Source organism: Berghia stephanieae, chromosome 4, assembly GCF_034508935.2.
Source record: "Berghia stephanieae isolate SIO BIC M18660-M18661 chromosome 4, UCSD_Bste_1.3, whole genome shotgun sequence".
NCBI lineage: Eukaryota > Metazoa > Mollusca > Gastropoda > Nudibranchia > Aeolidiidae > Berghia > Berghia stephanieae.
This window is the reverse complement of record NC_088363.1, coordinates 59,393,650-59,420,580: the sequence shown is the minus strand read 5'-3', so window position 1 is coordinate 59,420,580 and position 26,931 is coordinate 59,393,650. Positions and strand designations below refer to the sequence as shown.

The 26,931-nt window shown below is 34.8% G+C and overlaps 1 protein-coding gene across 4 annotated transcripts in view; it reads right to left on the bottom strand.

The window, feature by feature from the left end:
* Positions 1–26,931, bottom strand: part of LOC144970922 (protocadherin-1-like) — a 262,347-nt gene that overhangs the window by 74,834 nt on the left and 160,582 nt on the right. The window contains exon 1 of one of the 4 annotated variants that reach the window (XM_078911106.1): positions 25,038–26,112. The exons of the other annotated variants lie outside the window; for them this stretch is intronic. The gene's annotated coding sequence lies outside the window, so the exon portion shown is untranslated. Of the gene's footprint in view, positions 1–25,037; positions 26,113–26,931 lie in introns of those variants that run through there. 4 annotated transcript variants of the gene reach the window in all.

Genomic DNA, 26,931 nt, shown 5'->3' with positions numbered 1-26,931 from the left:
ACAACAGGTAACTCGCAGGTAATGTTAATCCTCTACATATGAGATAATGACAGATTTCACCTGCATCACGCTGAAATTGTGCATTACACAGAAAAACAACTCTATCCATCCAAATTGCTTATTTGCATTTTGGCAGGCTAACAACAACCATCGCCAAAAAGTAAGACTGGAAACCAAAAATTCAACTTCAATTAATGCCTTCAAGATTGTGGCTGATAAGGAACTCTTTCATATTAAGATGATGTATGGATATGATGAATAATCTTTCTTTGTTATGTTCAGTTCAACTCGAAATGCAATTCGTTTAACGATCTTTTTTTTACTGTTTAAAATTCCTCAATACATATATTATTTTTTTTTAATTAGCCATAAGTCATGTTGTTTTTCAAAATATAATACACATTAATTCAAAGTTGTCGTGGTATGTAGCTCTTAGCTTATTATCTACCGTATTCTGGAGAAAAAAATGGCCAGAAAACCGGCCTTCATATATCGATCGATTAAAATGATCCTAATCTTGGCAACAAAAAAACCTCTTTAAAACCTGGGACCTGGACATAAACATAACCATGCGCATCTGTATAGAACAATATCCACTAAATGTGCTCAAAATGCTTTAAAATGGGTCCCTAGCCAACAGCAACACTCAACGTGAAATACGAGACATGAAGCCTGTTAGGCGATATTACAATTTTTAGACAACGCTGTTAAGGTACTCATTTCAAACCAGTGGACGGTGTTCTAAGGATCCAACTATACGCCGCTCAGAAGGAGGCTCGACCCCCTGGACCTATTGATCCCAAGGCGAGTGTCATACCACAAGACTACATAGTCACAACAACTAAATAAAACATAAGTGTAAAAGTGTCAAATGATAAGAATTATATCCATAGGGCGATTAGCTGGGCTGATATTTACAGGTAATGATAATAATAACATGCTGTGAGTACTCTGACACCATGGGCGATAAATCTTCATTGGGAAATCATTCAATAAATGAGACAAAAAAATCTATAAACGGTTTCTGCTCGTTAATGACTTGGAGATAATAGTCCGCTCACGGATTGATCTAGGTAGGGTTGGAAATACATTGCATTTAGGCAACAAGATAAGAGGGGAAAAAACACCAAACAAAAACAAAACAAAACAAAACGAAATAAAATAACACATAAATGAATGAATAAGAGGATAAATGGGACACACCACTTCATCACAGTATTACGTACGTGTGAATATGAGGGTGAACAAAATAAACCCAAACAAAATATGAAACGTAGACTAAACGCAAGATAATTTGTTTTATTGATGACCTTAGATAACATTTTAAAATCGAAAAAAGTTAAAAATAAAAACCAAAAAAAGTAAAAAATAAATAAATAAATAAATAAATAAATAAATAAATAAATAAATAAATAAATAAATAAATAAATAAAAACAACCAAAATAACCACAACAAAAAACAAAAACAAAACAAAACAATAAAACAAGTCCCCTCCCCCCAAAAAGCAAACAATAAAAAAAGAAAAATTAACAAAACAAAGAAAAAACACACAAAAAAAAAACAAAAAACCCCAAAAAACTCAACAAAATAAACAAACAAAAAAAAACCCAACAAATTCATCCCCCCCCCAAAAAAAAAACAAACAAACAACAACATAAAAACAAAAAACAAAACAAAAACAAAAACAAAACCCAAACAAAAAGAACGAAACAAATTAAAATCTTATATCTATAGTCACAAAAAGATTTAAAGTCTCTTTTATAGAATCTAACTCACCCCGATATAATACTCATTTGAAATTACTAGTCATGTGTGGTTCAATATGAACAGTTATATAGAGTAATTCGTTGTCTTCACTATGCGCAATGCACTTTAAAATGCTTCGTCTCTTTATCCCCCCCCCCCCTTTCCCTTGTAGACCGTAATATGGAAACGTATTTCTATTTCATATCGCACAAGTTACCCATAAATAGGCCCTGCGCCATTCTTTTACCGTCACTCTTACATCTGTTAGTTTCGATAGCCAAGTATTCATTTATGCCTGAGTCAAATGAGATTGAGTGTGTATGTTAAGTGTCTTAGACTTAATACTTGACTTTCAGGCCAGGATTATAGTCACCCATCATGTCACTGACCACGTTCAACCTTCATTGGTTTTGTTACAAAACGAGACATTGTACCGATACCATCTAAAGAGAACACCCCCCCCCCCCCACCCCATAAGCACAAAAACTCGAGAGAGAGCGAGAGAAAGAGAGGGAGAGAGAGAGAAAGTGAAAGAGAGAGCGAGAGAGAGAAAGTGAAAGAGAGAGTTAGAGAGAGAAAGAGAGAGAGAGAGAGAAACACACACAAACAGAGAGAGAGAGAGAGAGAGAGAGAGAGAGAGAGAGAGAGAGAGGAGAGAGATATCTGATATAACTTAAATAATCAATAACAATTTCAATGGCAGCTAACAATACATTGTTTTCGTAATGCGTAAAACAACCGATACAATTTTACAAATTGATTAATCAATAGTAGAAATAAGAAAAAATCCATTGAAAGATTATGTAAAACAAATGAGAATAATATCATGTCGTGAATAATCAATTAGCCAAATTATCGAATCTTCCAGCCCCGAGGTCTGAAGTGATTCCCCCCCCCCCAAAAAAAAAAAAAAAAAATGAAAAAAAAAAAAACCCCAACAAAAACCCAATTATTCTTTTTATCTATTCCGAGCATTTTGCCAATCTAAAGAAACGACACAAGCCAAAAAAAAAAAAAACAAAAAAAAAAAAAAACAAAACAAAAAAAACCATCCTGCATGGTATGTGGCTTTACGATTTAAAATTAAAGTCTTTGAACCTGTACTGAGAAAAATAAAAATAAATTGAACACTCCAAATACGACCCTAGATGGTATATTAATTTAGAAAAATTAATGTTTACGTGTACAACCGTCAACGCAAACCTTGAAAAGATGCGGTTGAGGAAAAAAAATGCGTGACGGAACGAGATATGCTTGTAAAGTAGAAAGAAAGAAAGAAAGGAGGAAAGAGAAAGAAAGAGAGAGAGAGAGAGAGAGAGAGAGAGAGAGAGAGAGAGAGAGAGAGAGAGGGGGGGGGGAGAGATTTATGTCCCAGACACCTCAAATCAACCTCCCTGAGGATTCCAGGAACTCTGGACGAAACAATGTTATAGGAAAATATGTAAAAAAAAAAACGAGGTGAGAACAAATATTAATAATTCGCTCCAAGAATTTGTCAAGCACTACGTGGTTCCAGCTAACTCCCCTCTATCACACACACACACACACACACACACACACACATATATATATATATAATATATATATATATATATATAATATATATATATATATATATAAGAGAGAGAGAGAGAGAGAGAGAGAGAGAGAGAGAGAGAGGAGGGCGGGCGGGCGGGCGGAAAGGATGAAACGAAAAGACGATAAAATATTCAAAAATACAAATCAAACAATAAAGAAAAGAGAAATGTAGATTTATTTTTTAAAAAAAAAAGATAGTTGTCATCCAATTTCCCCCAGGTGATTCAAAAACACAAAATCTTCAAAAATATATCTTATCGATCTTTTCATAAAACAAACACACTGCAAAAGAAGTTCTCTAAAATTCAATCCATAGCCCTGCCTGCCCAATCTTTTATTTCCAGGGAAACGCGAGACGTATCTCTAATTCCTCTTGTCATGTGCATGCCTCCCTAGAGGATCATCCAGAGATCAGCCCAGGACTCGCGTCGCCGAGTCAAACTAATGTTCTTTTCAATGCTGTCCGCGAGATCATTAAAAAGAATCCCTACATGACATATACCGGCTCGCTGTAAAAATATATTATATATTCTTTAGACGTCATGAGTATTGTTGTGTTTATTTGTAACATGTAATGATTTTCCCCCCTTTCCTTTACAAGCAAAAGTCGATTGTAACTCAAATTTGACATGACAAAAAACCCCCAACTTACTTCCGTTTCCGCCAAGACAGCAATAAAATGCAATTCAAAAATCCTGGCTCACTGTTATTGCCCTCTTGGTGGATACGGTTACGTATAAAGTTATAAAAGAAACTTATTAGTCTGGCCGATATACGAGTTAAAAATGTTATTGTAGTTTATGGAGTGTTTTATTCTGTTCATCAGTTCAAGACGATAAATAAAATGCAAGTCATGTAAATTTCATCAGGTTTTTATTAGCTCTTCATGTTCTTTCATAAATATTAATCTATACACGATCCCTTCAGAATTTATTTTAAAGCACATCCTAATTGTATGTAACATGTTCTGCTTCTCCTGAACCCTCTCCGTATCACCCATAGGAAAATCGTCACATTCTTTACGATGCATCCAACAATTGTCTTATTCTGAGTTCTTTTGTTATAGCTAAACTATAAAAACTCGACATTGTGTTGCAGAACTCATTTTTCTGAACAGAATATAGAATATAGATCATAATAGTTACTATCTGTTTAAAAAATATATCTTTGTGTTAGGTGAGTATGAAGTTTCGGGTATAATTCTGAAAATAGTTGGTAAGGAGAGAGTTAAAACGCGGCTAAATACGAGAATACTTTAGAATTGTATAATTTATAAGGCCATGTGGATTTAAGGATTTATCTCGGAATTTGCAGCATCAAGTAGACATCTGTATGTTATAGAAAAGACCCATGGGACGTCTCAGGAAATTGAAAGACAGCAGTGGCAGCATCTGACGGTTGACAGTACAAGTTCATGTCTACTCAGCAAGTCCGCAAAAACCAAACAGGTCTGCAGTCTTGAATTGTCCTGAAACATCCATCCAGTCGCTTAATCCTGCACCATTCCACAAGAACCTCTGCCCCCCCCCCCCCCCCCTTTCCCGACATTATATCCAGGCACACATTCAACATAAATGTGTTTCAAAAAGACTTTGCCAATCACAAAACATACTTGGGCCAGATCAATATTAGACGCATTTACCCAATTAGTTCAGACCAGAGAAAAAATAAATCCAAGGAAACCGGAAGTTGTTGTTTATTATCATCCGAGCTATGAGGCTATAATGATCAAGATAAAACGAGTGTATAAAGCTTTGAAATTCCATCGACAAGTATCAATTATCTCAACAATCGGCCTTTTTTACGACCTTAAAATCGCCCACAGAAATGATTAATCAATTCAGGCGTTAAAGTTAAGGGAATTAGGCAATACGACAACGACATTGAAAAAAATACCCCCCCCCCCCCCACACACATGCACATTAAACGAAACAAAATGTACAAAAAGAAACAAAGACATAATAAATTAAAACAGCAATGTGCAATAAGAAAAGCAACTTTCTGTTGAAATACGAGATTTATTACGTTTAGGCTACAAGAAAAGATTAGTAGAAGAGGGGACAATGGAATGAGAAGTAAAATAGATCGCTTGTATGAGACAACAATAATAAATCCTATTAGTTTTTCACACATTTCCTTTGAGATAGGAAATGAATCGACAGACTAGAGAATAAAGGAAGGTTATAACATATATAACTTGAGTCAGAGATGGCAAAACTATCAAAACACTTAGATTTTCAATTTGGCCCGAAAAAATGTTGTCATTTATCGATATATTGAGACGAATACGTCAAAACTTGTCAAAGTCTTAAACCTCAGTAGATTTAGAAGAGTCGGGTAACATCATGAATTGAATGCTAAGCTGCTGGAAACTTTTAACTGTAAAAAGTAATGTAAAACGGTGAATATAACAGGTTAAAAAAAATACTAAACACAAAATGTTTCGGACTCAAAACGACTTCTTCAGCCGATATCAAAACGGTTTGTCTGGATTTAAAGTGACAACTGTTTTGTTATTGGTTGAACAAGGGTGGTCCCGAAACGTTCCGTGATTGTTTTTTTTTAAAAGCTGTTACATTAATTTATTTGGACATAACTTTTTTAAAATAAATGTTCGGTTATAGGACTTTTTGTCAGGGGTCCTTAATAATTGTGATCCATCGCGGCAATCTGGCATATTATGTCGAACTGAACTAGATGAATTAGAAAAAATGAGTTTAAAGCCAATATATTATTAATTACGAAACTTAAATCATTTCACGTTTACATGACACTCCTGAAAGAAGACATTTAATTTAACTGAAAGTCAACAATATAGGGAGAAAAAAAAATTGATCTCACAATTCATACCGTGACAAGTGACGGGTCATCATAATCTTTCAATATAAGAAATAAAACTTTTTGACAAATTAAAAAAATATAAAATTGTTTACTTCAATGTACAGCAGAACAGATTCGTCTTGGAGAGACAGAAGGACACACATCAAATATTCTCTCACAATTCATAACGTGACAAACAAGTGAAGGGTCATCGTAATCTTTCAATATAAGAAATAAAACTTTTTGACAAATTAAAAATAAATTAAAAAAAAATTGTTTTCTTCAATGTACAGCAGAACATATTCGTCTTGGAGAGACAGAAGAAGGACAAACATCCAATATTCTCATACAGTAGCTGCTACTTTCCTGTTAAATAATAGACAACACCAAGAGGCCGACCCTGGTCTGGCCCGGGGCAAATTGGTGACAACACCAGATGAGAGGTCTTTTTTTTTTGGTCTTCTTTTTCGTCTCTTGTCGTACATTTTATCGTTCTTACACCAAGTACTTGACACGGATACCACAGAATTCCAAACCAGTCATTCCATAGACAAGTCGTAAACAAGTTGTAGAACCAATACCTCAAGAAAGGTCATTACCTAATTTGTTACACAGTGTACATCCGAAAACAAAGCCATTTTTTTAATTAAAAAAAAAATCAACTTGTGTGTATCTATAAAAGTATCAAGTTCATCAAGATCCCTAGAAAGGTCATTACCTAATTTGTTACACAGTGTACATCCGAAAACAAAGCCATTTAAAAAAAAATTTAAAATATAAATTAACTTGTGTGTATCTATAAAAGTATCAAGTTCATCAAGATCCCTCGAAAGGTCATTACCTAATTTGATGCACAGTACATCCGAAAACAAAGCCATTTTTTAAATTAAAAAAAAAAATTAACTTCAACAATAAATAAATAATAACTTGGGCTTTTAGATAGCGCAATATCCACTAAACGAGCTCAAAGCGCTTTACAAGGGGTCCCTGGCCAACAGCAACACTAAACATGTAGGACGGGACATGATGCCTGTTAGGCGAAATTACAGTTTTTAATCCAACAGAGACAATGCTGTTAACGGCCAGGTACTCGATTTACACCTGAGTACGGTGAGAGAATGTGAGTAAAGAGCCTTTCGTGAGGACTCAACTATGCTTCGAGCGAGGCTCGAATCCAGGACCTTCCGATCTGAAAGCGAGTGTCATACCACGAGACCACATAGCCGTACTAGGTATGTAACATCAAAAATCTATGGCTTAGTTTGGACTTGAACCCGGCCTGTAACGGGTTAAGGCAGGATCGATGGAGTAAAGACAGCTCGCTGTCTGTGGAGGATGTGATTCGATTGCACGACTTCCCGTCTAGAGGTTCAGTCTACAGAAATCGAACGGATTCAATACAGTGCTCGTTTGGTGCACACTTGAAATTAGGGAAGAGATTGAGTATTGTGTAGACGCATGGACATGTCAACAGGACGATATTATGATAAATAACAAAATAAATAAGATTCCCTATTCAAGGAAATTTTTTTCTTTAGGGTATATCTCGCGAGAGGACAGTGATGACACACATGCGTCCGACGCAGCACAGCGCCGTAAAGTCAGCAACGTGATTTTCTAAAAATTTCAAATTGGGAAAATAAGATCATAAATAAATAAAATAAATAAATAAGTAAACAAACAAAAAAATAAGAAAAATAAATAAATAAATCAATCAATTAATTAATTAAAATGTGCATATGTAGCCTACTGCGCATTTCCACAATTTCGCTGTAGAACGTGTGTTTCATAATTACATGCGAGTTATTCATACACCTTAAAGCACAGCATCAATTTTATAATTCAATGCAACTTAATAAGCAATCGTAACCGGGCACCAGAATCTTTAATAAATTAAGGATTCATTGTTTTAATGGCTTCAAATTAACTGATGTATGAGGGAAATGCTCTGAAGTATCCCACCTACTTAGATCATGATCATCATCATCATTATCATCATCATCGTCATCATCATCATCATCATCATCATCATTATCCTCTTCCCCCTCCTCCCCCTCCTCATCATCGTCGTCGTCATCATCGTTGTCATCATCATCGTCATCATCGTCATCCTCATCATCATCGTCGTCGTCGTCATCATTATAATCTTCGTCGTCGTCATCTTCATCATCATCATCATCATCATCATCATCATCATCATCATCATCATCATCATCACACCATCATCTATTGAGTCTTAACTACTCCTAACAAGGGTCAATGTATAATATCTAATGCACTTGGCATTCTTTAAATTCACTGAAATGTATCCCAATTCCTCCCCCCTCCCCCAACCCTCCGCTAAATCTCCAACGAAAAAAAATATTTGAAGAGGTTTGTGACAGTGACAGGTAAAGATGACAGGCCTGGCTAATCGAGGACTCACGTGCACTCCTCCTTTCAAGAGTCTTCTCTGGTAACGTTCGCACGGAGGCACCACCTACCTTCGTCTACATCATTTCGCACCGAATGGCACCGGATTGGAATTGTCACTCTAAAGGAGAGATTTGATTTGAAGAGAGGCTTTCTATTCGTGAAGGAGATAAGACCAGGGAATTTTCGATGAAAATTATTTACTCACACACACACACACACACACAAACAAACACACACACACACACACACATACACACACATGCACGCGTGTACTAAAGAACAAAAATAAAATCCCCCCCCCCAAAAAAAAACAACAACAAAAAAACAAAAAACAATAAACAAAACAAAAAAGACAAAACAGTAAACAGCAAAACAAACAACAAATCAGAAAAATAACAACAAAATATAATGTTAAAATATGATTTTTATAAAATACATGCTCAAATGAATGCGAGACAGAGAGAGAGAGAGAGAGAGAGAGAGAGAGAGAGAGAGAGAGAGAGAGAGATAGATAGATAGATAGATAGATAGATAGATAGAGAAAGGAAAGAAAGAAAGATAGAATGAGAAAGAATGTAAGAGATTGTGTTTGTGTGTGTGTGTGTGTGTGTGTATGTGTGTGTATGTGGTATTTTTGTGTGATTAAGTTTTTATGTATGAAAGTAAATATGCACGTCAATGAGTTGTGAGAGTGAGAGATTGTATCAGAGGCAGGTAGAATGTGAAAGAGTAATAAAGACAGATAGGCGGATAAATAGAAAACTGATATGGATATCGTAGATAATGCTAGGAAAAATACGGATACAGATAACAAGATAGATAACCAGTCAGTGGCATTGATATATCCACATGTAAAGTTTCAAACGTAAACAGACTAACTTATCCTGACACAGTATCGATCGGGTCAGAAAGGGTTAACAACAGGCAGGACAGAGTCGTGATAGAAAAACGATCACCTTACGTTCTTTCTTCGTATTTTTTTATTTCATTATCTTCTACTTTCAATTTCTTTTCCTATTTTTTTTTTTTTTTTTCTGTTTTTCTCATACTTGAAATCTCCAACCCGTCACGCCTATCGGACGAGAATGACAGTCATCATTGAATGAATCTTCTCTCTCTCTCTCTCTCTCTCTCTCTCTCTCTCTCTCTCTCTATGAAGGGGTTCCTATGATTTGTGGAGAAATCATCACGCAAAGAGGCCAGTTTAAAACGGGGACCCATTTCTTTTCCATTTGACTCTCTCTCTCTCTCTCTCTCTCTCTCTCTCTCTCTCTCTCTCTCTCTCTCTCTCTCTTTCTCTCGGTTCTGACAGTTTGTAAAGATATCAATACGTCAATGGACCAGTTTAAAACTATAATCATACTGATCCTGAACCCCCCCCGTTCTCTCTCTCTCCCCCCCCCCCTCTCTCTCTCTCTCTCTCTCTCTCTCTCTCTCCCTCTGTCTTTCTCTCTCTGGGTCCACCAAGAAGGGATTGGTTTGCAGGGTACGTTATTCCTAGTACAGACATTCAAATAGATTATCGTTTAATGAAAAGGGTAGCACGGAATTCTTACTATCCAGTAAATGCAACATAAACTTGGATAAACTCCGGTTTCCTGGGGCTCAAAAGACAAAATTGAAGTTTGAAATGAATCGGGGCATATTAAATCTAATAATGAAAATTTCGCATTGAGGGTCATAGTTTTACTCTCTTTCTCTCCCCCCCCCCCCCCCCCCCCCCGTTGTCTCTCCTCCACTCACTCCCACCCCTCTCTCTCTCCCCCTCTCTCTCTCTCTCTCTCTCTCTCTCTCGCTCTCTCTCTCTTTCTACATCAGGCAGTCCCTATCTCAATAAATCCATCGATCTATAAGCAACGAAGAATGCTTAATCCTCTCCATCTTTTAAGATTTAATTAGTCTGGCAATTTGCTCCATTAATCCCTTAGAGACGAGATTCGTTTTCATTGTAACTTCACCAAAAAGCGGTAAGTGAGATCTGGCGAGGATGAAGCCAAAGTCGCATCGCTTTTACCGCTCTCTGGGTGAAAATGGTTAACTCTTTACTATAACCAGATAACTTGATACCAGGTATGATCTGAAAGAAATTCAGGCTCGTTATTTAAGGGATAGAGAGATATAGAGAAAGAGAGATATATAAAGATATATATATATATATATATATATAATATATATATATATATATATATATATATATATATAGACAGAGAGAGAGAGAGATAGATAGAGAGAGAGATTGATAGATAGAGAGAGAGAGAGATAGAGAGAGAGAGAGAGAGCAAGGGAGGGGGAGAGGGATGGAGAGAAAGAAATATATAGGTATATAGATTGAAAGATAGATAGATAGATGGATAGATAAATAGGAGAGAGAGAGAGAGAGAGAGAGAGAGAGAGAGAGAGAGAGAGAGAGAGAGAGAGAGAGAGAGAACAGACCCCCCCCCCCCCCCGCCCCCCGCCCCCATCGCCAAAAAAGGTAAAACACCTAGAAAAAACAAGACCAAAAAAATAAAAAATAAAGGATGGTAAAGTAAAACGAGCGAAACAAAAAACGAAACGAAATAATATAACAAAACGAAACGATGACAAAAACACCCTCCCGCCACAAAAAAAAAAAAAAAATCAAATAAACCAAAAAGAAACAACCCAAAATTAACAAAAACCACACATTCACACACAGATTAATCGTTTAGTTTCCCCTATCATTGAAAAAAGATGATGGACTGCTTGACCTAGATCTTATCGTCCAGGGGAATACAAAATTCACTGCGAAATCACAGAGCAATAATCAATTATACAACAGAATGACAACCATTTCTTTTTGTTTATTGATGTTGGGCCAATGGAAGGACTTAAACAGAGATCCAGAATACAAAATATTGTATTAATGTTGTCGAAAACAGTCTCACCGCTGGAGTTCTCTGTCCAGTCAAATCGATCGTGCTCTGGTCTAAGCTTTAACCCTCTAATGGCGAGACTTTTTAATGTCTCTGAAACAGCAACTATTTAACTACTCTGAAAGCCTTGATCTGAAAAAAAATCATAATGTATGACCAATCTCGACAACGCGGCACTATTTTCAATGTTAACGATCTAAGAGGCTTAGATATAATACCGTTTTGAGAAGACACATATGGCTAATTGAATGCATATGGCTAACGGTCTCTACAGAAGGAACGAAAAGAGAGTTTCAGGGTATATATATATATATATATATATATATATATATATATATATATATATATATATATATATATATATAATCAAATCAGTTCATTAAAACGTGCAGATAAGCACAATTCATATTCATTGATTTGTCTGTGAGATCAGCCTCCAAAACTACTGAAGCGTGTTTCACCTACGGAAATGAGTTCGTGTTTTGTGTTTTTATGGGTTTGTGCGCTGGAACAGTACGGACCCTCTATATAGCTATTCACTGGTTGTACGGCAACTGTGAGAAAATATAAATTATTAAGTTTTATATCATGGTCTGCTAAGAGAATCGATAAAGCATTGTGGTGCGCACTGAGCACAATAACATCTTAGAGATGCACTATACAAGTGTCTCCACGTATATGTATTTATTATTATAATGCAGAACTACAGCGATATTCTTTGTATTTACTTGCTCAAAGACCACAAACAAGCTCAAAGACCACAAACAAGTTGAATAACCTTTTTATATTTGATTGTTTTCATTTTGACAAGCCTTCGCCAATTCTCTTTACAATTGCATCTTTAACATTAAACACGAAAACATCATGTTCAATAATGTTTACGCTGCCCATTCTGTCGCAATGCTCACTCCCACAGAAAGAATTGTAGCGATAACACTAAAATTAGTTTGTTATTATTATTATTGGCATACACATTGTTCAATCGGCTCACCTGTAAACTTTCCTCTGGCATTTCACTCCAGACTATTTGTTTGTAATTGACAACCAATGTTTAACAAATCTGCTGTTATCTAAGTCACGGATTTACCGAGAAGAAACAAGTAATTTATTTGTCTAGTAATTTCTTTAAAGTTCAGAGAAATACGAGCAATTCAACAAGTAGAATTTAAAGGTGCGGCGTTTTTCTTTTCAATCTCCGTCTTCCTCCCTTTTCCTCCTCCTCCTCCTCCTCCTCCTCCTCCTCCACCACCACCACCACCACCACTACTACTACTACTACTACTACTACTACTACTCCTCCTACTACTACTACTACTATTATTACTACTATTACTACTACTACTACTACTACTACTACTACTACTACTACTACTACTTCTACTACTACTACTAACCACCACTACCACCACCACTACTACTACTACTACTACTACTACTACTACTACTACTACTACTACTACTACTACTACTACTACTACTACTACTACTACTACTACTTTTTGTAAATCAGAGAGATTCTAAACCGACAAGGTACAATTTTACTGTAGCCTGACATCAAATTATGTTTTCCGTGAATCGCTATTCACATTGCTGTCAAAGCATTCAGGTGACAATTCTGTTATGTCAATAGTAAAAACCAGATGAGAGAAATAACCAATAATGACAGAAATTAGAGGTTGAAAGCAATTCAAATATCGTTGTTTAAAAGCATAAATTGCCTCTTTATGACTAGTTTGTGTCAATAATCCCTTTATATTAAAAGGTTAATGATTCTCTGAACAAATAATGAGATCAATTATTTCAGACGCTTTTATATATGGAGTTTTATTTCAATGAATACTCTTTTTGCACTTTCTGGTTCGGCATTATAATAAATAAATCAATTGATAAATATATAAATACATACATAATGATATAAATATATAAATGGTAATCAAATTAATATATAGATATATAAATAGGTATATACAAAAATTAATTAATGAATTAAATGAATAAATTAATTAGAAAATAAACAAATAAGTAAATAAATAAAATTCTATTTAACCACCAAGGGAACATATTGCTTCAGAGTCGGTCTATCGCAAGGAGTCTTGCTCAAGGGAAAAAAAAAACGGAATGGCGACAATGGGCGCAGGCCGGGTATCCTAGGTATAAGTGCTTTAGGATATTTGTTTTTCTCTCTTCGTCTTGTCGAAAATCAAAATGCATCGTTATAAGTATAGATAGTATGCGCTAGGCTAAGAAGCTCACAACATTGCCATCCGGAAGTATAACGTACCAATACACAAAACTATGTGCAACCTTCAACGTTTATAGTCTGGTTAATACAGTTTAGTGAGAATTACTCATATCCGCGGATGGCAAAAAGCAATAACAAAGACCTGAGTGACGTCTTCTTCGTTCTATCTATATAAAGATTCTGTACCACCCTGATCTGAATATGAAATTATTTTTTTTCCGCCACTACGCTATGGCGTGTCATATGGTGACATCGTTAGGATGTGGCAAATAACATTATCTTAGATGGTGTCATTATCACCTCCAACCAAATATCACACTGTGCCCAGGGTCTCTCTTGAAGGTCTTTAGCGTTCTCGGGTGGAGAAAAAAAGCAGTCTTGAAGAGGCATGTAATGTTACGTTGGGGGGGGGGGGGGGGGGGGGGGGGGGTGGGGGGGGGGGGGTGAAAGAGAAATTATTGGGTGATGGAAAAAAAAGAAGAGTGGTTTAGAAGCTAGGACTTCATATACTCTATAGATGTCACTGTCTATAAGTCATGAGATGAAGAGAGTAAAAATATTTTACAAAATGTGAAGATGTAACCCTACATTGAGAGAGAGAGTGAGAGAGAGAGAGAGAGATAGAGAGAGAGAGAGAGAGAGAGAGAGAGAGAGAGAGAGAGAGAGAGAGAGAAGGAAGGGGGTGTCTATGTACACGTTAAATGAATGTGTTTATTTGAGTATATGTGCGTTTGTCACTTCATGACGGTGGTGGTTATTTTGATAATACAAACACACACACACACACACACACACACACACATATATAAAATATATTAAAATATATATATATATATATATATATATATTATGTTGTGTGTGTGCGTGTGTGTGTGTGTATAGAGGAGGTAAAATTGATAAGTAAATTCCCCTAATGGCATTCCAATAATCATGCCTTATTGTCGGGCTGGTAAGAAACAGTAATGGTGAGTGAGGCGGTCGTTTGATGGTGTCATTCGGAAAGACAGATGGATGGATGGACAGATGGATGGATGGATGATCAATAAATAAATTTACTGAGTGATGGTTGACAATGCGTGGACTAAAGCAAAAAATTTTAAAAATGAAAATAGTGGAGAAATAGGTGTTTTGAAAGAATAGTGGATGGATGAGGTAATAGATAAGTAGAGGGATTAATAAATAGAAAAATATACAAAAGATTCATGCATGCTTGTACCACATTTACTCCACCCTCCACATAAATGGTAACGCGTAATGATATCGTGCTTAAATAATAATTTGTGACGTCTTACTATCAATCGTTACATTAAACTAAAAATTAGATTTTTAAATAAGAAGAGTCTATCATTTAAGTATTTTTTGAACATGTCATTAATTAAAAGATGACAAAATCGGAATCGATTGAGAGTAAAGAATAAAAGAGTTCTTACACTCTTGCGTTTTGGAATTCGAATTTTGTTCCCAATATGCACTCGCAGGCTCGTGTAGCGATTGGGAACACGTCCGGAATTCCAAAAAGCAAGAGTGTAAAAATTGTATATTCGACTTTTTATTTCTAGGAAAGGCAAGAGACGACGAAGGACGGGTAATGATAATGATAATTTAAAAATTTGCTCGGATCTATATAATTTCTCTCATCTCTGTGTTGAGTCTTTGGAAAGGTTGTCCCATTCGACTCATGTGTGAATCCCCATATTATTTCAGAGCCCGAGACAGTTAAATTATCGTCATGCTGTGCAATGCCAAATCACTTTTGCATAGCCATTATTTAAGGACCGATGGGTTTTAAAAAATGCTTCAGCTTTGTTAGCTATAGCACTGGAAGGAACGACCTCACATACAAATAAGAGTTTGTTCAACGGTATAACAGGATATATATATATATATATATATATATATATATATATATATATATATATATATATATTTTTTTTTTTTAAATTTCTGGCATTTATATATTCATATTCATATTATAAAGCGCAGCTCTGGTTATGGAACTGCTCCTTTTTTATATATACATCCTATTTCCATTGTATTTTTATCTTATTGTGTAAATTATAACACGTCTGTACAAAAAATTTCCTTTTTGGGATGCAATAAAGTATTATTATTATTATTATTATTATTATTATTATTATTATTATTATTATTATTATTATTATTATTATTATTATTATTATTATTATTATTATTATTATTATTTATACCCACCCAACAGTGATTGGGTGGCTGGGATTAATATTCGCTCTGCATGAAAGTACTCTATGGACTACCAACTTATCTAAATAGTAGCAAGGAATTGTTACAGTCCGTTTCCTGTTATAAAATTGGAACAAACTTCGACTTCACTGGCCTGATAAACTCCCCGGCTTTCCCCTTTTGATGCGGGAGATTATCTGTTCTGTAACCATTTAATTTTGTTCTCGTGAAATGAGAAAAGGAAATATCCAAGGGAAATTGATCGACGCGGGAGGCAACTACGTTTTATGAGAAACCATGCGAAGCCTACATGCTTGACATGCTGTGCAATACAAAATCATACCAGAAATCCGAACCCCCAAACGACATGAGAGTGATGTTCAAAGTGTTCTTTTTCTTTAAAAATTTTTTTTTTTACGTAATACCAGGATTGCACTCTTTTGTTAAAGTGATATCTCAATTCTTTTTTTTTTGGTATTGTGTAGACAATAATTTATTGACTCAGTGGGCGTTAGAATTATCGTGCAGGAAAACAAATAATCACTTCTGAGCAGTAAAAGCTGCGGTACACATTGAGAAGAAGACAATACTATCAAACAAAAATAAAACATTTCTACTGTATAGCATTCTTTTTTTTATGTGTGAACAAATAGAAAAAAAATACCATGGTACATATAAACTTAAAAGCTCTTCTAATAAATGGGCTTAACAACTTGTTGGTGCTTTGGATACATTAAAAGCTGAATTGAAAAGATTTTAGGTGTAAGAAATCCATTGATTGTCACACCAAGAAAGACCATTAAGTACAAAAGATGAGTCATGATCAGCGTGTACTTATTTGCAGGTCTGATAAGCAAAATTGTTATGGTCTCATTGTTGTAAACGTGTACTATCAAACCAACGCAAAATATTGTCCATTACACCAATGTTATATCAAGCTCATAATTGCGTTTGGTTATCAGACCTGCAAATATGTGCACGTCGGCCATGATAGAATACCGACAAGCTATTGATCATTTCTGTCATGGTGGCCTAGGTTTCTAGAAAACATTGACAAGCTTTTGATTGGTTGATTCGAGTCCCGCTTGGTGCCGCGCATAATAGAGTCCTTTAAAAAAAAGCTCTTTATTCACATTCTATCACTACACTCAGGTGTAAAATGGGTACATGGCTGGTAAGAGTATTGTCTCTGTCGTAGAAATAATTGTGATAAACGCCTTTACATGCTTCTATCTCGTCCTGCTTGTTAATTGTTACTGCTGGCTTGGATCATTTGTAAAGCGCTTTGAGCACAATATTGGATATTGCGTCATATAAAAGCTCACGTTTTCTTCCTTCCCCATGAATCAGTACTCAATGATCTTGTATCACAATCTAATGACCCAGGCGCCATAATGACAATTACTCTACAAATGATGTTTTGGATTTGTAAACAAAACGACATTATGATTTTTTTTCTTTTCTTTGGTCTGCTGGTCTCATTTTACAAATCAAACCGCTTGTTTGATTGTGTGGTAAACAGAATCATCATCCCACAAATATACGGCATTTGACTGATTGTACGAGCTGCCCTAAGTTAACCCATTAAATTAACTGTTGTAATCTGGAGAGAAAAAAAAATATTAAAAAATTTGGCCAAAAAACTCGTCCTTCAAATTTCAATCGATTTGATTAAATTAAATGACCCTCATCTTGGCAAAAACTCTCAAACCTAGCGAAGTTCCAGGTTTGAGAGTCTTTCCCGACATGAGGGTATTTAAATCGATCGATATTTGAAGGACGAGTTTTCTGGCCATTTATTATTTTTATTCCGGAGTACGGAAGTTAACTAGTTAACGGTAGAAGAGGAATTGATCAAGTTGTAGGAATGACGACAATGGGGAGTGTTTGAATGGTTAGGAATTTGGTAAAAAGGACGAATCCCTCAACAGCAAATCGTAATGTGTTTTCATCGGAATTGGCAAAGCGTTTGGCGCTTTTCACAAAATGGTGCCAATTATGTTTGTTGACATCCTCAAAATCTATAGGATTGATTTGTGTATGTGTGTGTGTGTGTGTGTATGCATGTGTGTGGGAAGGGGATGGGGGTGGGGGTGGGTGTTAATGTGTGTTTGCGTGTGTGTATGTGTTAGAGAGAGTGTGTAATTGCTTGTGAGTATATGTGTGTGTGTGTGTGTGTGAGCATATACGAACATGTGTGTGTGTGTGTGTGCGGTTGTGTGAATAGGTCGTGTGTTTGTATGTGAGTTTGTCATGACGTGTATTGCAATCATATTCCAACCACCATATTATGAATTGTTTGGTCGCATTATAAAAAAACCATAGATCGTGATGGTTCTACTCACCCCGTTGTTTGCCCAGGGAATAAAGAAAATTGAATGCGTATTGACACGAAGACAACGGAAGCTTTTTAGTGTCTCTCTTCGTCCCTGCCACCCCCCCCCCCCCACCCCAACCCACACACACCTTCCAATTCTTTCTCTGCTTTTCATAGTTCACGTGAAGTAGTGAGCTGTCCTGATTTAAAAAAAAATCTTGTATGTTGCGTACACAGCGGTACATACAAATCCTACATTTTAATTTTCAATTAATGAATACAGGGCTGCAATCTTACTATAACAGTTTCAATACATTGATCCGTATTATGTTTAAGCTAATCACAAAGTTGATGACAGTGATGATAATATCAATGATGATGGTGATGATAATGATTATGATGATGATGATGATGATGATGATGATGATGATGATGATGATGATGATGAAGATGATGATGATGATGATGATGATGATGATGATGAAGATGATGATGATGATGATGATGATGATGATGATGATGATGATGATGATGATGATGATGATGATGCAGATATTGATGTAATAAACCCGAAGTACAAAGAATCTCCATTTTCCATTCTCATATCCTTCCGCTCTTTTAAAGAAACACTCCGCTTCAACGAACGAGTTCAATAAACTCCTGTTGTAAGACTTTGCCCTAGTAATGAACAAACACACAACTCACACATGCATAATTATACACACACACACACACACACACACACACACATACACTTTCTCTAGTTCTCTCTCTCTCTCTCTCTCTCTCTCTCTCTCTCTCTCTCTCTCTTCCTTATTTGCAAATCAATTGATAATTATCTTCATTGTTTACTACCACTTTTTTTAGGATTTTGAAAAATGGACCCAAGTTTGGGCCACCTTCATATTGGGTAAAGAACTAGTTTCATCGCAGTATAGTACAGTCGCCCTCCCCTCTCCCCCTTCCTCTATATCCCATATTCACCATTGGGAAAGAAACTGACATTTATAGAAACATTCGTAGCACACAGGGGAAGACCATGGCAATGGGGCAGACGGGTAGATAGATAGATAGATAGATAGATAGATAGATAGATAGATAGATAGATAGATAGATAGATAGATAGATAGATAGATAGATAGATAGATAGATAGATAGATAGATAGATAGATAGATAGATAGATAGATAGATAGATAGATAGATAGATAATAGATATAGATAGATAGTAGATAGATAGATAGATAGATAGATAGATAGATAGATAGATAGATAGATAGATAGATAGATAGATAGATAGATAGATAGATAGATAGATAGATAGATAGATAGATAGATAGATAGATAATAGATAGATATAGATAGATAGATAGATAGATAGATAGATAGATGTGATAGATGATAGATAGATAGATAGATAGATAGATAGATAGATATAGATAGTAGTAATAGATAGATAGATAGTAATAATTATTATTATTATTATTATATATATATATATATATATATATATATATATATATATATATATATATATATATGAGAATGATAAAAGAGCTCCTTGTAAATGAATCCCATGAGATCACGAGAGAGAGGTATAATGAAAAGTTACCAGGATGCGTTTCATCTTTGGTGTTAGGGCCATAGTTTTTAGTTTTTCGGGTTTTTTGGTGTTTTTTTTTTTTTTTTTTGCAAGGGGACAATATTCACAAAATTTGGAGTAATATGATGGCTGGGAGATGGACATGAAATGGGCGGTATCGGGTAGATGCCGTACTCACATTTACACACACACACACACACACACACACACACACATACACACACACCCACAGAGACCGCGCGCCACATACATGGAGAGAGAAAGAGGGAGAGGGAGAAGAAAAGAAGAAGAAGAGGAAGAAGAAGAGGAAGAAGAAAAAGAAGAAGAAGAGGAAGAAGAAGAAGAAGAAGAAGAAGAAGAAGAAGAAGAAGAAGAAGAAGAAGAAGAAGAAGAAGAAGAAGAAGAAGAAGAAGAAAGAAGAAGGAAGAAGAAGAAGAAATAGATTAATAATAGATATTGAAGATTATTATTATTATTATTATTATTATTATTATTATTATTATTATTATTATTATTATTATTATTATTATTATTATTATTTTATTTTTAAAAAATTGTTGAGGGTTTTAGTTTCAAGCACATAAATCATAAAAAGAATCAAAAAACAGAAAACAAAAACAAAAGAAAAATCGCAGATAAGAAAGATGTCATGAGTTTAGCGAAAAAAACTCACACCTTTCGCCACCCTGATATAACGCACCATCACACAAAATTACGCGTAACCTTGAACGGTTGTAGTCTGATTTATATAATTTAGTGAGGAATGATCACCAGAATGGCTGTCTAAAAACGACAACAGAGAGTTGAGTGATGTCAACTTCCTTCCATCTATATAGTGGAAAGCGACATGGAGAGAACATGGACACCATCAGCATTTTTCTCCTGCCCTTAAATCAATTCTAGACGAAAAGTGTAGAAAATGATATTAGGGCAAAATGCGGATATTGCATTAAGCATAGGCTTATTCAAAGCAAAACGATCTTTCGGCCATACACTGTCAAAACGCTTTACTGTTTCGTTTAATCAGTATACTTTACTATTCAAATTATAAATTATTGATTAAGGTGAAGCCCGACTTATTTAAAGGTCTTAAGCTTAAAACTTCATTTAAGTCTCGGGTTAGAGATATTTGACAAGTGAGTTTCATCTCAATTCATAGATAGATTAGATCAAAATTATTTTAGTAATTTTTTGTTGCCAAATTTGAAAAGGAAAGAAAGTGTTTTCACCCTGTTGAGCAGCCTTGTCCTTATCCTGAGCGTAATGGACGGATAAAAAGGTTACAAAGAAATGTTTTCTGGCCCCGGTATATTATCTGGATTGTCTCGCTCGGAATTTACTAGTGAATTTGGCTATTCATTCTGTGCGTTTAGGTAAAATACTCACAACATCCGCCAGGTGGGAAATAAAGTACCAACACACAAAACTATGTGGAACCTTGAACGTTTATAGTAAGGCCTTGATGATTTCTACTGATAATCAAACTTCAAACTTAGTACACGACTGTTAGAAAACAACAAGCCTCAATACTGGAAAATGATCCCGTATTTATGAGTTCGAATACTTATCTCTCAACCACTGAATTAAGTACCAAATACATTCACTCAATACATAGGAGGGGCAAGAATTGATACAGATGTGTAAAAATAAATCATTTATAAGAATAAGAAGTGGAAAGGGATAAAGCAAGATAAAGACAAAGTAATACGCTATTATTCGAACTCGTTGGCAATGATCTGTTTACCACCTTTCGTCATTCCAAATGAAAATATTATTTTTTTGGTATGTGTGTGCGTTTGTGTAAGAGAAATAGATAAATAAATAAAGAGAGAGAGAGAGAGAGAGAGAGAGAGAGAGAGAGAGGGAGAGAGAGAGAGAGAGAGAGAGAGAGAGAGAGAGAGAAAGAGAGAGAGAGAGGGGGAGTTATTTTGCGATGTGGATTAGTGTGTATAATAAGTGAGTAATTATGCACTAATTATTGTCTGTTTTATCACGTATCGATATCTAACAGGTCAAAATAAACCAACAACCAATACTTGATATTCCTAGGATATAAGATCAATCCCAATCGCAGGGACGAGACACTTTTGACTCTTTATCTTTTCCCTTTGGTGTAAGGACAGAGTTAAATCCCTTCCATCCATCCCTACTCTCGCTTACTTTACCATCTTCCCGAGTCTCATGTTGATTTCCATATTCATATATTTATTTATTTATTATTTATTTATTCATTTATATATTTGTTTATTTATTCATTTATATATTTGTTTATTTATTGATTCATTTGTTTATTCACTTGCCATTATTTATTTATATATTTGTTTATTTATTGATTTATATATTTGTTTATATATTGATTTTTTTATTTGTTCATTTATATATGTATTGTTTTTTTTTTGTTGATCCCCGTTTTCATCTCATTTATTCATCTATATATTTATTTGTTTGTTCGATTTGGTAACCATTCATCAGATATCAAGGTCGCTCCATGGCGGGCAGTTTAGTAACTCAATCAATCAGTCTTACTTTTTAGATAATGCAGGTATAATTACATTAAATGCCATTTTCAATATTATGGCCTGTCATGTTCAGAGCAAACATTCTTTATAAACTTGTTTTTAGATTAGTCATCATAATATACAGCTTTGTTATTGTTTTTATTTTTTTTGCCATCCACGTTTATGAGTAATTCTCACTAAACGGGATTAACCAGACTATAAACGTTCAAGGTTACACATAGTTTTGTGTGTTAGTCCATTATACTTCCGGATGGCAATATTGTGAGCTTCTTAGCCAAACGCATACTCTCTATTCGGCCCATGGAACCGATGTTTATCCCAGTTTCTAAAACATTTAGCAGACATTAGCAACTGCTTGTTACCCTTTTGATAGGACTGTAGTCTACCGTACAACAACTTTCCACCCGATCTAATATATCCAGCTATCCAATCACTGTTTAGTGGATAAAGATAGGAGTCAGAAAGAAAAAAAAATTTCGACTTCATTTTGACCCCTTTGCGTGTGAAACGAGTGCTCTACCAATTGAGCTATCATAAACTTAAAATGATCCTCAATGATAGTCCACACTATCTAGCGAAAGTTCATCTTTAATTGGGACCTAATGTTTTAATCAATAAATAATACTTTTACTTTTAAGTATATATATACGATATCATGGTAGGTACAATGTGACCTAGACAACAATCTACAAACCTATTGATTCAAAGATCGTATAACATGCCTCCACCACCTCCGCCACCACCTCCGTCACCACAACCACCACCTTCCAAAATGGAATCGTACAAGATAAGTTTCGCTTACTCTTTTCGCTAATAGAAACTATGAAAAATTTACAAAATAAAGACAGTAAACAAACAAATAAATAAACAAACAAACAATAATAAATATAACAATGTCTGTCCCTTAATTTTTTTTTTTAATTGAAAAAAGAAAGGAGAAAAAAAAAGAAAAAAAAAAGAGAAATTTATAAAAGAGAAAGAACCATCAGCACAAAAACACCCCAAACAAACTTTGGGCCCAATTAAAGATCTCTTTCATTTTCTTTCTTTATTCGTTTTTTCTTCTCTTTTCTCTTTTTCTTTTCCTTTTTTTCAAAGAAAATTATATTCTTTCCTCTGCCATGCATGACTGACAAAGGAGTAGATTTTAAGAGAGTGAAAGTCAAACTGGATAAAACAGTGTAGAAAAACCCCAAAAGAAATACAATACAAAACAGGAAGAAAAAAAAACAACCCAAACCAAACCAAAACAAATCAAAATAAAACAAACAAGCATAAAACATTACAAGATACCCCCTCCCCCTAAAAAAACAAAACAAAAAAAAAACAAAAAAAAAAAAAAACAAAACAAAAAAAAACAACAAAACAAAAAACAAAACAAAACAAAACAAAAACAAAAACAAAAAACAAAACCAAACAATCCCCCAAAAACAACCAAACAAAAATAACAGCAAAACTTAACTAAACCACGGAAAAAGAAAATCGTACAAGAGTATTAAAAAAGTTTAAAAAGAGAATCATAAAGTGAAATAGGATTTAATTTGTACAAGTCGATCTGAATGATTTTAGACAAGCAATTATTCATTCGACATAATTTTAATGACCATATTTATAATTGTTAAACACACAGATGGGAATGATAAGCTTCTTTATTACTTAATGAAGGAGAATTAGAGGTCTTTTCAGTCAACAAACATTATGTAGTGGGAAAGATTTTAACACACTATTCAATGCAGCATGGTTTGTGTTTTTATTGAAGGTGGTAGAATCTAGTGTACGAGGGGTCTTTGTGAGGAAAGACTTGGAAAAGAAAATATGTGTAACAATAAAAGAATCTTTTGAGATACGAACTCTCCATACTTCAATCCAAGCACAATGAAATGTGTGTGTGAGTGTTTGTGTGTGTGTGTCTGTAGGTGTGTGCGTGTGTGTGTGTGTGTGTGTGGGGGGGTGGGGGGTGGGGTGGTGTGTCTGCTATTATATATATATATATATATATATATATATATATATATATATATATATATAATATATGTATATTTGATAGGGAGGGGAAAAAAAAAAGGGGGGGGGGGGTGGTGTCGAAAAAGATATATAAAGGAAGAAGATGATAAACCATTAAAAATATTACTGTTCTCTAGACATAATGATAGAAATCTGTGTTTTAAGCACGAATTCATACTATTTGGAATGTTTGTTTCTATCTATAGCCAAACAGAATTGTCAAAATCTGATTTTTTTTTCTAAAGAAAAAAGACCGGCAAACAAGTCAAAAAACAAAACAAACCAAAAAAACAAAAAACAAACAAAAACAACAAATTTAAAACAAAAACAAAACAAATACAATGCAAAACAAGAAGAAAAAATACAAACCAAGCCAAAGCGAATCAAAATAAAACAAGCATAAAACATTACAAGACCTCCCCCCCCCCCAAAAAAAAACAACAAAAAAAAAACAAAAACCCCAACAAAAACACCCATCCACACACAAAAAAACAAACATTATAACTTTAACAAAACCAAACAAAGCATATCATTAAAAAAACCCAAACAAAACAAAATTAAACCAAAAAAAAAAAAACAAAAAAAAAAAACAAAACGAAACAAAACAAAAAACAAAAAGCAAACAAACAAAAACAATTCAACGAACGAACGCATAGAAGTGTCGAGATTTAAAACTGTCTTCGCTTTTCAATAACTCTTACCTTTTACTCCGTAATACCACAAATTATGAGAAGAAAAATCAACTAAGTATTCCCATGAATTCACAACAGCAGAATAAAATCCAAAAATGAGATCATAATATGAAACTTGAGACTTGTAAGAAATCCAGAAGTAAGTCTATAGATCCATTCTCCGGCCCATTAATCACGAGCCCGACTGAAAACGTATAGAATCCAAAAGTTTACTCGGGGGTCACTCAAACAATTTCCCCAACTGTCTGCACCACGCGAAATCGTATCAAGGGTGTGTGTATTACAATATTATTAGCCTTGCGAATAAGAAAAATCCACGCATGGTAAGTTTAAAAAAAGAGGAGTAGAGAGAAAAGAGTGGGGGCAATAGCGGAAACAAATAGAATTAATTGCCTTTCTTTATCAAAGGCAAACTACTACTGCTATAACTATAATATTTTCTATCTACTTCTACTAGTAAGTAAGTGGATTAAACAGTCACCGATAACAGCTGAGAAAGAATGAATGATTCTTTTCTCACCTCTGTATTGTCACCACGCGCGCTCAACTCAATACTCGCTTGCTTCTTCTTCTTTACGCCTGGGTCTTTCAAGCTATAACAACGTTGGTTGTGCCGAGTTGAGGAGACCGACCGATATCGCACGCACACACGTATTTACGCGTTCCCTCCCGTACGCTCGCAGTGCCGGTGCTCACGCAACTAACAGTGAAAAAAGAAAGAAATAGCAGGCAGTTTATTCTTCTTGTCTGTACAGCAGATATATCGGTGTATAAGGACATTGAGTCATTGAGTGGGTTACATTTGATGAAAGAATCCCGTCGGTACACGTTCAATGTATTGAATTAAAAGTTTTGGAAGCAGCTGTTACGTGAAAGAACTGCACACATACACACACACACACACCCCGGCGCGTTGTTGCTGTGTATGTAGCGTCATTTCAACAAAGGATCGAGAAATAATCAACTTGATCACGAACTTAATAGCTGTGTCGCGTGAAATTCTCGAAATTTTATGTCTACACGATGTTTACATAAATAATAAATTTGGTTATACGCTTCATCCCTGTTAATGCAATGAGTGACAGATGCCGAGCATTGCATTGTCTTTAATACGGCTCTAGATAGATAGAACGTAGATGGCGTCACTCAGGTCTTTGTTATTGTTTTTTTGCCATCCACGTTTATGAGTAATTCTCACTAAACTGTATTAACCAGACTATAAAAGTTCATGGTGACACATAATTTTGTGGGTTGGTCCGTTCTACTTCCGGATGGCAATGTTATTTAGCGCTATAATACATTTTTGAAAATGTGCATCTAAACCTGACACCTATAACAAAATATAAAATCAAAGAAGAAGAAGAAGTCAAAGCTTAACTTTTTTTTTAAAGACAAGAAACATTACGTATAATTTTCGCAAGCCCAAACAGACACGGCTTCCCGAGTGAAGGAAGAGGTATATATAAAAAAACAAACAAACAAACAAAAAAAAAAAAACAAACAACCCCCCCCCCAAAAAAAAAAAATTAAAAAAACAAGCGAACAAAACGCTCCAACAAAAACAAAACAAAAACAAAACAAAACAGAATAAAATAAACAAAAGAACTCCAACTCTACCTGGGTTTGACACAAGTCAATTTACTTGCGAGTGCTTTACCAGGGACCCCTTGGTATTCATAATAATAGATTTTTATAGCTAACGAGCTGATAGAATCGGAATTAAACTCGGTCTCTACTATAACATCTTGAAATGAGTTACACAATCTGCTACAATAATATAGATAAAACGCAAGCCCATTGCATTAGTCAAAGTCCATTGCATAGTGCATTTCGACAAACACACACACAAACACACACACACACATATATAATATATATATATATATATATATATATATATATA